This window comes from Epinephelus fuscoguttatus, linkage group LG16, assembly GCF_011397635.1.
Source record: "Epinephelus fuscoguttatus linkage group LG16, E.fuscoguttatus.final_Chr_v1".
Classification (NCBI taxonomy): Eukaryota; Metazoa; Chordata; class Actinopteri; order Perciformes; family Serranidae; genus Epinephelus; species Epinephelus fuscoguttatus.
Window position 1 is genome coordinate 31,005,870 of NC_064767.1, and position 12,739 is coordinate 31,018,608.

At 40.5% G+C, this 12,739-nt stretch overlaps 1 protein-coding gene across 1 annotated transcript in view; it reads left to right on the plus strand.

Moving 5' to 3' along the window:
* The window catches only part of dntt (deoxynucleotidyltransferase, terminal), a 121,376-nt gene that overhangs the window by 69,771 nt on the left and 38,866 nt on the right, over nt 1-12,739 (plus strand). The window lies entirely within an intron of this gene.

The following is a 12,739-nucleotide window of genomic DNA, read 5'->3' on the forward strand; positions in this document are numbered from 1 at the left end:
GTTGCAGTGTACCCCAATCTCAAGTATTCACAGCAGAGAAAAGTATCACAACATCCATACAAACTTCGGAAACTACTTCTGCTGCATACACCACTTCTCTGCCTTCCACCTATATGCTCAGTGTTCCCGACTGTGGTATTTTCAGCAAAAGATGGCCAAAAAAGCAAAATAATATGAACAGCTTAACATACAAGCCGCAAGTAGAAGCACAGTATTCATCCAAATGATCTCTTTCAGGATAAGTTTTTATACTAAACTGGAGGTTACTATGGCTACCACTACTGTCAAAAAGCATTAGGATCTCTGTGAAATCACCAAATCACCCTTTCTTTCAAAAGGGATCAGTTTTTGGTGAATTATTGCAGAGTGTATTTCTCATCTAAGCTTTACTTTGTCATTTTATTTGAGTATGAGACTTTTTATCTGTCTGAGTTTATTCAATACAATTTAGACAAACCAGAGGCATTTGAGTTTGTGGGGATGGGACCTGCTCTAAGCTTAATTAAACTAGCTAGGTAGCTAACAATTCTGACAGAACCAAACATAAGGTGCAAACAAAATGTCTTGTTAATCAGATTTTAAAACTCTGTTGTACTAGTGTGGTGACCCTTTCAAAACATGCCTATTCAGATCCTGCTGATTGCTTGGCCTGTGGTATTGCTGCTTGCAGCTTTCTCAAGAATCACTCTTCCAAGCAACTTTACACTCAACACTGCTCTTCTTGGGTCCTGAGCAATACATCTGCCATGACATAATTGTGTCCCCTAGCAATGCTAGAGTATACACACCATTTTGGTGCAAAACCTCACACGATGATTTAATGGCCTCAGTGGAATCAAAGCCACTTCCTCTACTGCTGCCAATAACAAAATTCCCAGTAAGGGAAAAGCTGGGAAAAAAGCAAGATGGCGCTTGCCTGGGGCCCCTAAATCACTAGATTGCAGGTTGCTGCAGATTGCAGCTACTCACAATCAGAAACACATAAACATTAGTCGCTTGCTTTGACACAACCACCACGATTATAAAGAATGGGTTTTATCAGAGGAATGAGGTATCTTGCCTATGGTAATGTTGTTAGTGTTACATGTTAGTATGGCAAACTTACAGAATTTGACTCCTGTAGGCTATCTGCATGTGCTTGTTGACTCCAGGGACGTAAAGAAGACTTTGGGTGTAACATTAGCATCTCCAGCATCCAGCAGAGTCAGATTGTAGAGTCCTGAAGCCCTGACCTTGCTGCTGCACAGAGTGCTGTTCACTTCTTTAATCAAAGTTTTTAAAATATTGAATGTGTCCAAACTGCAGCAAATTCGTCACTGCACATCCTTGGGTCCCTGGCAATACACCCACCAAGTGTGAAGTAGATTGGATGAATGGTTCTCAAAATATGCGTAGGGACAGAGAGACTGACAAAAGGGTCAATGCTTTATAATTAGATCACAGTTGTATTGTAAGAGCATTTCACTTCAGTGTTTTTTACTGTGTGGAGCTATCATGTGCTTGTCAATGAGGAAACAGCTCAATGCTTTTGTAGTAGGAAGACAAAGGGCTTGATTTTCAAACATCAGTTCTTGCTGATACATATCCACTGTAACATCAAAGAGGCATAAATCAACATAGTCAAGCTCACAGCCAATCTGTATGAGATAACGTAATTTTCATGCAACTGGCAGTTAGCATGCTAACATCGGTGCTAGCTCCACTACCACTGTCAGCCCCCTGATTGTTGCGGCCCCTCGAGAGTGTTCCTGACGACCCCCTTTTTTTAACCATGCCTCCTGAGCTCTGGTCAATTGTTTCTCCAAATGGGGAAGGGAATGGACACGACACCAGACCTATTTGAATTGCTGAACTGTTTTAGAGATGCACAGTAGGCGGTGATTCAGAGGTCTTAAGCCAGGCCACTCTGAGGGAGGATGCAAGCAAAATGCGTTCGTTTGTAAGTTACTGCCAGTGAAAATTTGAAACCATAAATTTGTCTTCAGTTGAGAAATAGAGAAAGAGCAGTGAGTGCAAAGGCCATTTGATCAGGGCCGTTTTCCACAGAGTTTATATCATCAGGTGGGATTTTTCTACATCTCTCCTCTGAGTGTGCACTCATGAATCTACATAGTGAATCACTGCCAAAGCTTTGGTTAAGGTTTTTGAAGCGATTAGGGCCGGCATGTTGCAATACCACAGCATGAGAAAACTTAGACAAATTATTTCAAATTATTCGATGCAATATGTGTTTCCACTCTAAGTGAGCAGAAAGTTGATACTGGAGTGAGAACAACATTTTTAATTATAGCACAGTGCTTAGTGGGAGGTGGGCAGGGTTTGGCGGGCTGTATGCAGTGCAATGCTCCATCAAAAACACTCACAAATGAATGCACCATATATATATGACTGCATCAAAGCAGACTGAGTGAACAAAATCCACCCTAATGTTTTAATATATGAAAGCGCAAGCTTGTTAACGTAAAGGTAATTGCACTGGGGAGTCCAAGGTTCATTTACACATTTCCAAATTAAATAAACCACATCTTACCTTACATAGTGATATAAAGGCAAACAGTTAAGCAGAGAAAATCTATTTACACCATAACTCGTGCAATTTAATAACCAATTAACTGTTTGCTTGCCTGCAATGCCAGAGCTAATTAGGTTTCGTTTAGAAACACTTTGCATTTGCTGGAACCATGTACATAATTGGGTTCAGGAAGGATACAACAGTGGGTAGGTGTGTTTTCATCCAGGACTTGAATGTCTCATGCAGAGGTGGTAATGCTGTAGTGTTAAGATAAGGTGTCATAATTGGTAACCTATGACAAAATCAGACCTTCAGTTGTGGCAGATGAGATTATTTTTGATCATGCAGAGAAGTCATATTCTACATGTGACATTCAGGTTTGACAATAAGTGCGATGAGCTCGGAGACAGGGCTGACAGATAGCAGCTACATTTACATTTAGAAGGAAACTAATTACATGCACATTACATCGGTGCAAGACAAAGACGTAAATGAAGGAAAAGTAACACACACTTGTGCACTTACTCTATGCCACAAAAGTTTAATAAAGACAATGTGTCGATCCTACTTGGATCTTCGTTGGGTCAGAATGTTTGAAAAGAGGAAACCACACCCATACTGTTAAAGACATAATGAACACCAATAGGTTAACCATTCAAACCGCCCAGGGTGATAGAACAATCAATCATGAACAATTCAATTGAGTACAAAGAAATAACACATGGACTTCTGGAGATGTTTCACAGACATAGATATCTGGTTGAATTTACTGTCCCTCCAGGATTTCGCAATGTTGCAAATCCAATGATTAAGATGAAGTCAGCCAATCCCCATGAATTATGCTTGACCTTGCAATTTTGCCCAATCACTGCAACTTGACAGCAAGTTTGACTATTAAAATCTCATTTTATTTTAGCGCTGCGTGCAGTGATGCGTGATATGCAGCGTATCATGAGACTACTACTGTGGGACTGGAGCTCTGTGCCAGGAGTCGAAGGCACACAGTGACAGGGCTAACTGTTAGCATCACATGGCTAACATTACCTAATGATTGATTCCCAGGAGTAATGGCAGTTGAGCCGTTTTGCTGTCAGTGTGAGATTATCTCTGTCAGATGTTAACCACTGCTGCAGGGCTTCTGCCGAAAATGTGATGAGTAGTGATGAGATCATGTTGTGCTGTCCGGGCAGAAAGAGAGCAGAAGGAGAGCCTCTTAAGAGGACGATCATTCAGTGCTGTGTCGAATGACATCGATACACCCCACCCCCCAACCATTACAAATAGATTCTACCTCTGTGGGAAACACTGAATGCTCATAAAAATTCTCTCCAACTCTAAAACAGCATCACAACTATTTTTGCAGTTTTTACTTTTCCCTGCAATTTAATTGCATAAAACTACCTATAAACATTCCATCATGCATCAACATTTTTGAGAAAAGCTGCCGTGAAATTAGGCTTTTTAGGCCACAATAATAATAAAAACAGCCTGCAAAATCCCAGAGTGACTGAATTTTGGTTGTGACATCAGGTGACCAAAATTCAATGTCAGGATGGCGTATAATGCCAACATCAATTTGACGTAGAATACTGACGACAGATGATGTTGATATTTGGTTGGTTTTAAGTTGTGTTGGGAAGTAACAAAATTCCAGTGTCTTCCAAATGTTTATTTCCACAAAAGTGAATTTCTAATGTTGTCTGTCCAACATCATGTTGACCTCTGGTGCTCACTGGGTGGACCCAGGGTGAGTGTGAGTGTGAGTGAGATGGAGGCAGCTGCCTGGAGCCTGGTCAGGCTGTAAGATTAAGTTATCTTCTGCCTTTTGTCTAGAAGTGGTGAAATTACAGCTCACAGCAACTTACTACAATGCAGTCTCTGGCTTTTGTTTGTTATCTAGTGTTGGCTAAAAAATGTTGCACATATCTGATCCGTTGTTAGCGTAGATGGCACACATTAGCTCAGAGGGCTAGTTTGTCTTATTTATAGTACTTGAACGTCACTGCCTATCTGAATGTCCTGGAAAACCCCATTAAAACTCTCAAACTCCACATGGAAAAAGGAACAAATAGTTGAATATTTGTATTGAGCAGCCAAATCTGATTTGACTGACATAACTCTGAGTTAGATACAGCCCTGAAAGAAATACAATAACATACACATTGAATAATACACTTATACACTTTGGTAATTTACATTACAATTAGCTAAACAGCGCTGATTTGCTGATTTACATTTTCTGTGCAGAGAGCAACAAGTCGGGGAGTTTGAATATCCTGCAATATAATTAGGATTCAGCTAACTGAAAACAACCAAATGCTTAAATGCTTGTTTTAAATGTATTGATCAGTTGAGTCACTTGTATTAAATGTAGTCATTTGTGTGTCATACATCATCCGGAATTTCATGTCCTCAGCTTTCTTTTATCCATACGACTCTGTGATTTACAGCTATCAGGCAGTGAGTCGCACTCCTGAAACCACAAGCGTGTGAGTGCAAACTTAAAAAAAGATTGACACGACTCTTCAGCTGAAGGACTCAATTATTCAGCAGGGAAAAGTTTATAGTACTGACAAGACGACAACAAAAATTCCAGGGAACCATCAATCTTTGTGACAGGCGTCGCTGAAGCTCGTGTTTATCCCATCCTCGCAACTATTCATTGCATCCTGTAAGGCGGCCCCAGCTCATTTCCAATGCATAGGGCAGAGCGGCAAGACGTTTGAGTTGCGAGCGGAGCGGGAGAAGGGTGTAAGGCGTATCAGCGCAGTGGATCGACAGGGGAGACACCCTGTCACCGCAGTGTCCCGTCAGCAGCTCCCTGGGGACAGAGGTCAGAGTCGGCGGGATCACGGGGGTGGCAGCTTCTTGACAGATATTATACACAACCAGCCAACTCAGATGGTGTTTATTCAAATGCAAGGGCAGAGCCAGGCTTGCTGACAGTGCAGCCATCCGTGCACTGGAGTGGACAGGAGGATATCACACACACACACACACACACACACACACACACACACACACACACACACACACACACACAGTCAGTCAGTCTTACAGAAATCTTGCATGTGTTTGTTAGAGTTTGATGAGGTGCGGAGGTACGTCAAGTACTTTGAAGAAAAGTAGATTCTACAGAGTGAGATGGGTGAGGAGATGTGAGAACAACAAGAGATTTACAGCACATAGCTATCAGCCTGTTGGAGATTTAAAAGTGCAAGGGAACAGGCCAAACTATTTATGCACGCACACTCACTCACTTAAGCAGCACCATCACTTTCCAGGCTAGTTTCAAGGTCAGCAGAAAGCTTAACGGGGTACATTCAGACAGAATTGAACCACAGCATGACCCGTTTTTCATCCTCCGCTCCACATCACAGTCGTAATTAACACAATGAACATCAATTAACTGTCCCGGTGTCTGTCCTGTCACTGCCTGCACACAGCGCTGACTGTTCGCCGTGAGCAGGAGAGGAGGAGTGTCCGCCTTTTTTGTCCACGCTCACCGACGTAAATTGGTTGGACATACGACCGAGAACAGTGCGGTAATGGCGCTTTCATCTCTTTCGTGTCCTTCCTAATTTGCCAGTGGTTTTGGAGAGATTCGCCTCTTCTGCTCTTGTGATTGGTGTCAGAGAAACAGGGGAGCGATGAGCACTGATGTCTGATTAAAGGGGAGACATCCAAGCTAAGGACCAAAGGCGGTCATTTAGAGGACTTTAATCTTGTGGGCTTCAGAGAGGCTCTCAGCGGATACATGCTGGTCTCTGTCTTATTATAAAATGCTTAAAAAAAGATTAGAGGGCTATACTCAAGCTAATGATCTCCTCCCAATTAAGAACAGGCTCAGGGGGAATCCTCGAACCGCTGTGGGAGGGGGCTGGACAACTGTCACAACGAGACGCAGTGACTTGGGGTTCATGCAGGCCAAACATGTTTCCATTTGGAAGTATTCAGATTGCTTGCACAGGTGAAAATGATGTAATTTGATCACAGGTGACACCAAAGGAACAGCAGTGAAATGGCTGAAAGTGCAAGTTCTGGTCCATAGTGGGAGCATTATCCAAACCAATTACAGGAAATGACCCCACAACACAACGTTTTATGGGCGTCAGGAGATGGGTGTTGACAGCTGGAGTTCCTTGTGCTCATAAAGCCTCGCATAACAAAATGAACAGGGTATAACCTGTGCTGAGACTATGGGCTGAGGTCCACAGTTCCCACTGCCCTGAAAGAAATCACAGCAATACTGAGATGCTAAGCTAGGTCTTATTTGCCTCCACCATTTTCTCCTCTTTCTCCCCCATTTTCGTTGTATCTCAAGAACTATTTGGATTAGGCGATTTGTCATAGAGGCAGTTTTAACACTGTTATTTGATTGTTTCAGACACAGAAGTGGACAGAATGGAAACACCCGCTGGCCTGCTACACATTTTCTGTTTTTTTCTGTTCTGATACTTTAATGAACAAATTCCACGAAGTGCTGCAACAATAACTTCCATTAACTGATTAGTTAATTGGCAAAAAAGAAGTCTCTTGCAATTTTGATTATCAACTAATTGTTTAAGCACTTCATCGAGCTGTTAGTCTCCATTGGCTCCTGAGGGAAATGTCTAGCTCTTCAGCCAATCCAATCACCAGAGAAAATGTTGGCATTGAATGTTTCTGCAAACCACAGATATATTACATTTGCATGTTATTAAGTAGCAGATATATTGAAACTAAGGTTTCAACAATGCTGTTGTTAGGTTTAGGCACAAAAAATCACTTGGTTGTGAGACAAAGAGGTTTTTGAAGATCATGTTTTGGCTTGAAACACCCTGTATGTGGGACACCATTACTGCCAGAAAAGCTGTGATACCTTATGAAAAAAAAAACCAACCACTTTTGTGCCTAAAAAGCCGTTGAAAAAACAGCGACAGGTTACAAAACATCTTTGTTGGGTTCTGGGAACACAGCAATGACTCACAAAATCACAACTGTTTATGTTTTTTTGTTGGTCTTACACTCAGTGGTCTGCAGCTTGTCAGGCATCCATCAAGACTATAAGGAGGGACAGTATGTCTCCACTTCTTCACACTGTACAAAAATAAAGCCAAAGTATTGCGGATACAGCTGCAGTCACCTTGCCTCTGTGATATCGTTTGGAGCAAGAGTCTGCACAGCTGTGATTGGGCCCATGAAACTGCGATAGTCAGTGGCCAGTGAAACACATTTGCCAATCATGACATTACACCCCCTTTTTAAACCAAACTTATCAGAAAGATGAACGCATGAACATACATCATACATCACATAACTAAAATGACAGAACCTTTGGGAGAGATGTATTTGACGTGTTTTGTTTCTTTGGCCCATGTCCCATCGGTTAACTTGGAGGGGGCGGGGTTTAAGACCTATACCGCAGCCAGCCACTAGGGAGTCATTGAGATGAATTGGCTTCACTTTTGAGAAGCTGTCATGACCTCTATCTTTATATACAGATTATAGCCCTGTTCACACTGGACCAGTATTACCTAGGGACCTCATGAGATATATAAAAATAGTGGAGGTCGTCTGTAATCTTAATTCCATGCAAACCTGCCATGTTCATAATTTTTCAAGTAAACATTCACTGCAAATTACCCTACGATATTTCACCAAACACAAATGGCCTGTGACAATCTTAGTCCCACGTGAATTGGCATCTCTTTGGTTTGGGGTCATATTCGGGTTTTCTGTTTTCTCTGCGCTTCATTTGTGCCTCTTTCTTGGTCGCAAGTTATGGAGGCTGCACTGGTGATTATAAATGAAAGTTTTGACAGCTTTTTGGGTGCAGGAGGCTCATCTTGCTACACAGCATGGAGACCTGTTCACAGAAAATTCTGTTTGTTTAACCCACATATGAAAGGAAAAAGGAGGTTAACATTACATCACTGCAAGTAGTGCTGTGTAGTGTTTCGATGTTGTGCGTGGTGGGGTTACAAATGAGAACTCAACGCTCATCATATTTATATATGGCAGTAAATTTGAGTAAAATGCAGACTTCCCTTGCCCCGTGTGAATGTGCTGCATGAAACACAGACATAAGGGAGTGACTTCTAAATCACATGAGGTCCCCTGGTAACACTAGTCCCGTGCGAATAGGGCTTATGGCTGAAACCTTCTACAGTAAAGCTCTGTGAGGAGCTGCAGGTTCAGGTGATAATACTCAGTTCAGCACTGTGAGCAATGCTTTCCACATTGTCACATTGTTTTAACATTATGATTTGATTCATTGTTATATAATTTTAGTTGCAGCCAATTTGCACCCCCAGTCATACTGGCAATTGCTTTCTGATTGTATAAATGTATGCTGTAGCTGCATACATTTTGACTTATCAAAGTAGGAAAATCACAGGTATTACTGATAATATTAACTCTGGCTCTGCTCTATTCAAGTGTCTCAGTAAGTCATGTGCATGAGCCAGCATGCACAATACCAAGACCTGAAGCAGTTAAGTGGAATTCAGCCATCATTCATTTTATTATTCACACCTGTGCTTTTCTGCTGCGACAAGATGAAATGTCTTGTGTGAAAATGACCTCGAACCTCAACCGTGATGTGGAGACATTTTGTGTCCCCGTCTTGGTTCCTGTGGCATTTTTTTTTTTTTTTTTTTTTAGAAAAGCTCCTGCTGTGGAAAATGGATTTTTTTAAATAAAGAACCCACTGTGTCAGTTAGGTTTATTTGTAATTGGTCACTCTGAACCAGAAAATCTTTCACACCCTGGTGTGATCGATATGACTGCACCTCCACTGTCAGGTTTGGGTTGGGACACCCTGCTAGCAATAACTGACATCTAGGCGTCCTCTGGAAATACTCTGCTGACTTGTAGTGCCACAGGCACTTACAACCAGCATCGGTATCTGGCCACCACAGTTGAATTTTAACTGTAGGTCTGAGGGAGTGGTTGTTGGCTGGGGGAGAGGGCCGAGGGAGGGAGGTGGGTCTGTGTGTGTGTGTGTGTGTGTGTGTGTGTGTGTGTCCTCTGCTGTAAGTCTGAAGGTTTGTGATAATTAATATGTGTAGTGGACTTGATGAATGAGGACAGGTGGAGGATTTCATCATGCCTAGACAGACTGACTCCCTCCCTGGGCAGGAGGGATCCATGACCTGCCCAGCACCTCGAAAAAAAACACACCCCTCTATGTGGCAGGATCTACCCTTGAAATTTACTGTGTGTGTGTGTTTTTATGTATTTGTGTGTGTGAATACTCAGCGGTGCGACTCAGGTGTTCCCAGGCTGCAAACCAAAGTACACCTGTTAAAAATGTGTTCATGTAAATGTAATTCATTGTCGTTTGTTCTGCCTGTTTATGCATACTTTGGCATACCGTGTGCATAAAGCGTGTTATATACTATGCGTGTGAGTGTGTGTATCAGTATGTGTCTTTCTTAGAGGGTAATTACTCTATGTCATCTGTTGGAGTGTGATTAATGAGGTTCTGGTCAAAAGGCAGTGCGCATAGATGTCCTGGCTTTGGTCCTGAAGCATAGTTACTGATATGAGAGGACTATTCATATTCTCTCTACCTGACACTCCTCTGGCTCTACATCAGACCAGAAGTAGCCAAATTTTGTCCCAAATAGAGCAATTTGCCTATATTGTATCATGAACGAAAAGAAACTCTGTATGACATCTTAGAATTAGAAAATCTGTGTTACACTTAAATAAACACTTAATTGTTTTTCTCATTTTGTATTTCACTAAAATGTAACATTTGTAGTATCATATGTATGTATATCAAAGAAACCAGGGCCTGTATTTATGCAAGCAAATAAGAGACAAAAATATTTGAATTTTTAAAGCACTGAATACTTAATATTGAAACTTAAACACCACTGAATTCATAGTATTGAAGTATTTTACACTGGAAACCATGTGTCTGTATTTATTTGTTCTAAATTCATCTAATCGAAATTAGAATGTGAAATTTCTTGATGTACAGTGTCAAGAGGTGAATTTAAATATATATATATTTTTAATGTTAATAAACTTAGATTCAAAACTTTAAGTAAAAAAAAAAAGAGTCAAATAGCACATCTGGGCTAATCAAGACAGGATAGGAAAATGAGATGGAATGCAAGTGAAACATCTTCCCTGGCTTCTGGGAGGAGAACATGCAAATTCCACACAGAAGGGCCCCCCCATACCCGAGGTTCGAACCAGGAGCCGTCTTTCCTCACAGCAACAGGGTTCCTGGTTTGAAGGCTGTCAACCTTTGAAATTTCTTTGCTAAATGAAAGCAGTAAGACACATTTAACAAGTATGCTCAGAGTAGGAATAGCTAATCAGACACAAGCATTTATCCAAAACATTCCACATTTTTCTGTCTTTAAAAACAAGTAAAAAAAAAAGTTTGTCATATGTGTAAAAACCTTCTTATCTCCAGTAACAGTTAACATGAAAAATTAATTTACAGCATTCAAGTATATAAATATGTAAATGATCCTTCCTCAGGCCCACCTACAGAAAACTCGATATGACTTTTACTTCCTCTACATAGTCAAGTTTGATCGTCTTCTCTGTGCTAGTAAATTGCCTGAAATGAAAACAAGAAGAAAACCAAACAGAAGTGGGGGAGTTATCCTGCTGCTGGACTGATGAGCTACATCACAGAAATAATCTAATAAGGAGAATTTAATACCCCAGTGACAAGTGCAGTCAATGAAAAAGCATAAAAAAGGATTGCTAACTAAATTAAAGCCTTCTTTGTTCCTGTTGTTTGTAGCCTCTAAAGAAGAGGTGGTGTGATATATGAAATGTTCAAACTACTCTCTTCTGAATTGCACACTCATTCCAAAACAGGTTTCAGAGGGTGCTCCTGTGCTGCAGTCATCAAGGATCTCCTGTTGGCCAATATAGAGGAGATACTTTAAGAGTTTAAAATTTTAATGTTTGTTTTTAAGAGTCTTAATGGCCTGGCGCCATCTTTTTTGACTGAGCTTTTACAGCCTCACACCCCAATGAGAGCGTTGAGGTCTACAAATCTATTACTGCTGGAGGTTCTGAGATCCAGGCTCAAAAGTAAAGGCGATAGAGCCTTCTCAGTGGCAGGTCCTAACCTGTGGAACAGCCTACTTATACATATAAGAGCTGCCCAAACTCTGGAAGCATGTTAAGCATGACATCTTGTTCTTATGATCTTTTTATTGTTCACTGTATGATGTTGTATAGTTTATTTAAATAGGCCTTTTAAAAAAAAAATCTTTTTAATTTAAATTGATTTATTTATATTATTATTAATTACTGATAATATTTATATTGCATTGTCTGTTCAGCACTTTGGTCAACTGAGGTTGTTTTTAAATGTGCTATATAAATAGATTTGAGTTGAGTTGGGTTTTCAGTGATACAAAATTTGATTATTTGCTTTTATTAAGTTTTTAAGTAAGAATAAAAGTGAATTATTATTACTTTTATCACTTTAAACAGTTTGACCAACACATGCCAAAATACATAATTTTTTGTACTTAATTCAGTATAACTCTAGTTTAACAATCTTAAAATGTTCTCAAAAACCAAAATGAAAAATCACTCATAAACCCATAAACTCTCTCTGTAAGACTCCATGGTTTCTCCATCTCTTATATTTTTTCAGATGTATCAAACATGTATACTGGTTGGTTGCAGCAGTTAAAGCTAAGTGTGGAATATCTTGGCAGGGAGCAGCACATAGAGTGTAAATATTAACACTGGGATTGTCTGATTTTTAAAACAAAAACAAATGGCATCAGAAAAAAATTAACAAGAAGTTGATTTTTTGGTTGGACCAGTATTATATTCTTGCACTGTATTTTATTTGTCAAAAAAGAGGCAAATTTGTTAGATTATTTTAGCATTAATTCAGTACAGCAGCATGAGGATCCACAGGGGACTCCTCTTAAAGTTTAAAAAAAAAAAAAAACATAAATGAACATCATTACACTCCCAATTTTCTCTCACAAGCTTAAAATGTTTAATTTAAAGGTGATCACAGATAGCTGTGCATTCCCAAATGTGCTCCACCGCTACTTCCTTTCTCTCTCTCTCTCTCTGTCCACCGGGGTAACAGCCGAATTTAATACGAAGCTCACCGTCAAATTACGATATCTTGGATGTAGAGTGCTCACAGCTCTTTCGACCCCCCACCCTCCTCCACCCTCTGAGCAGTGGATGAGTGGACAATAACAGGGCAATTGCACTGGGCTTTGGGGAGCGGCA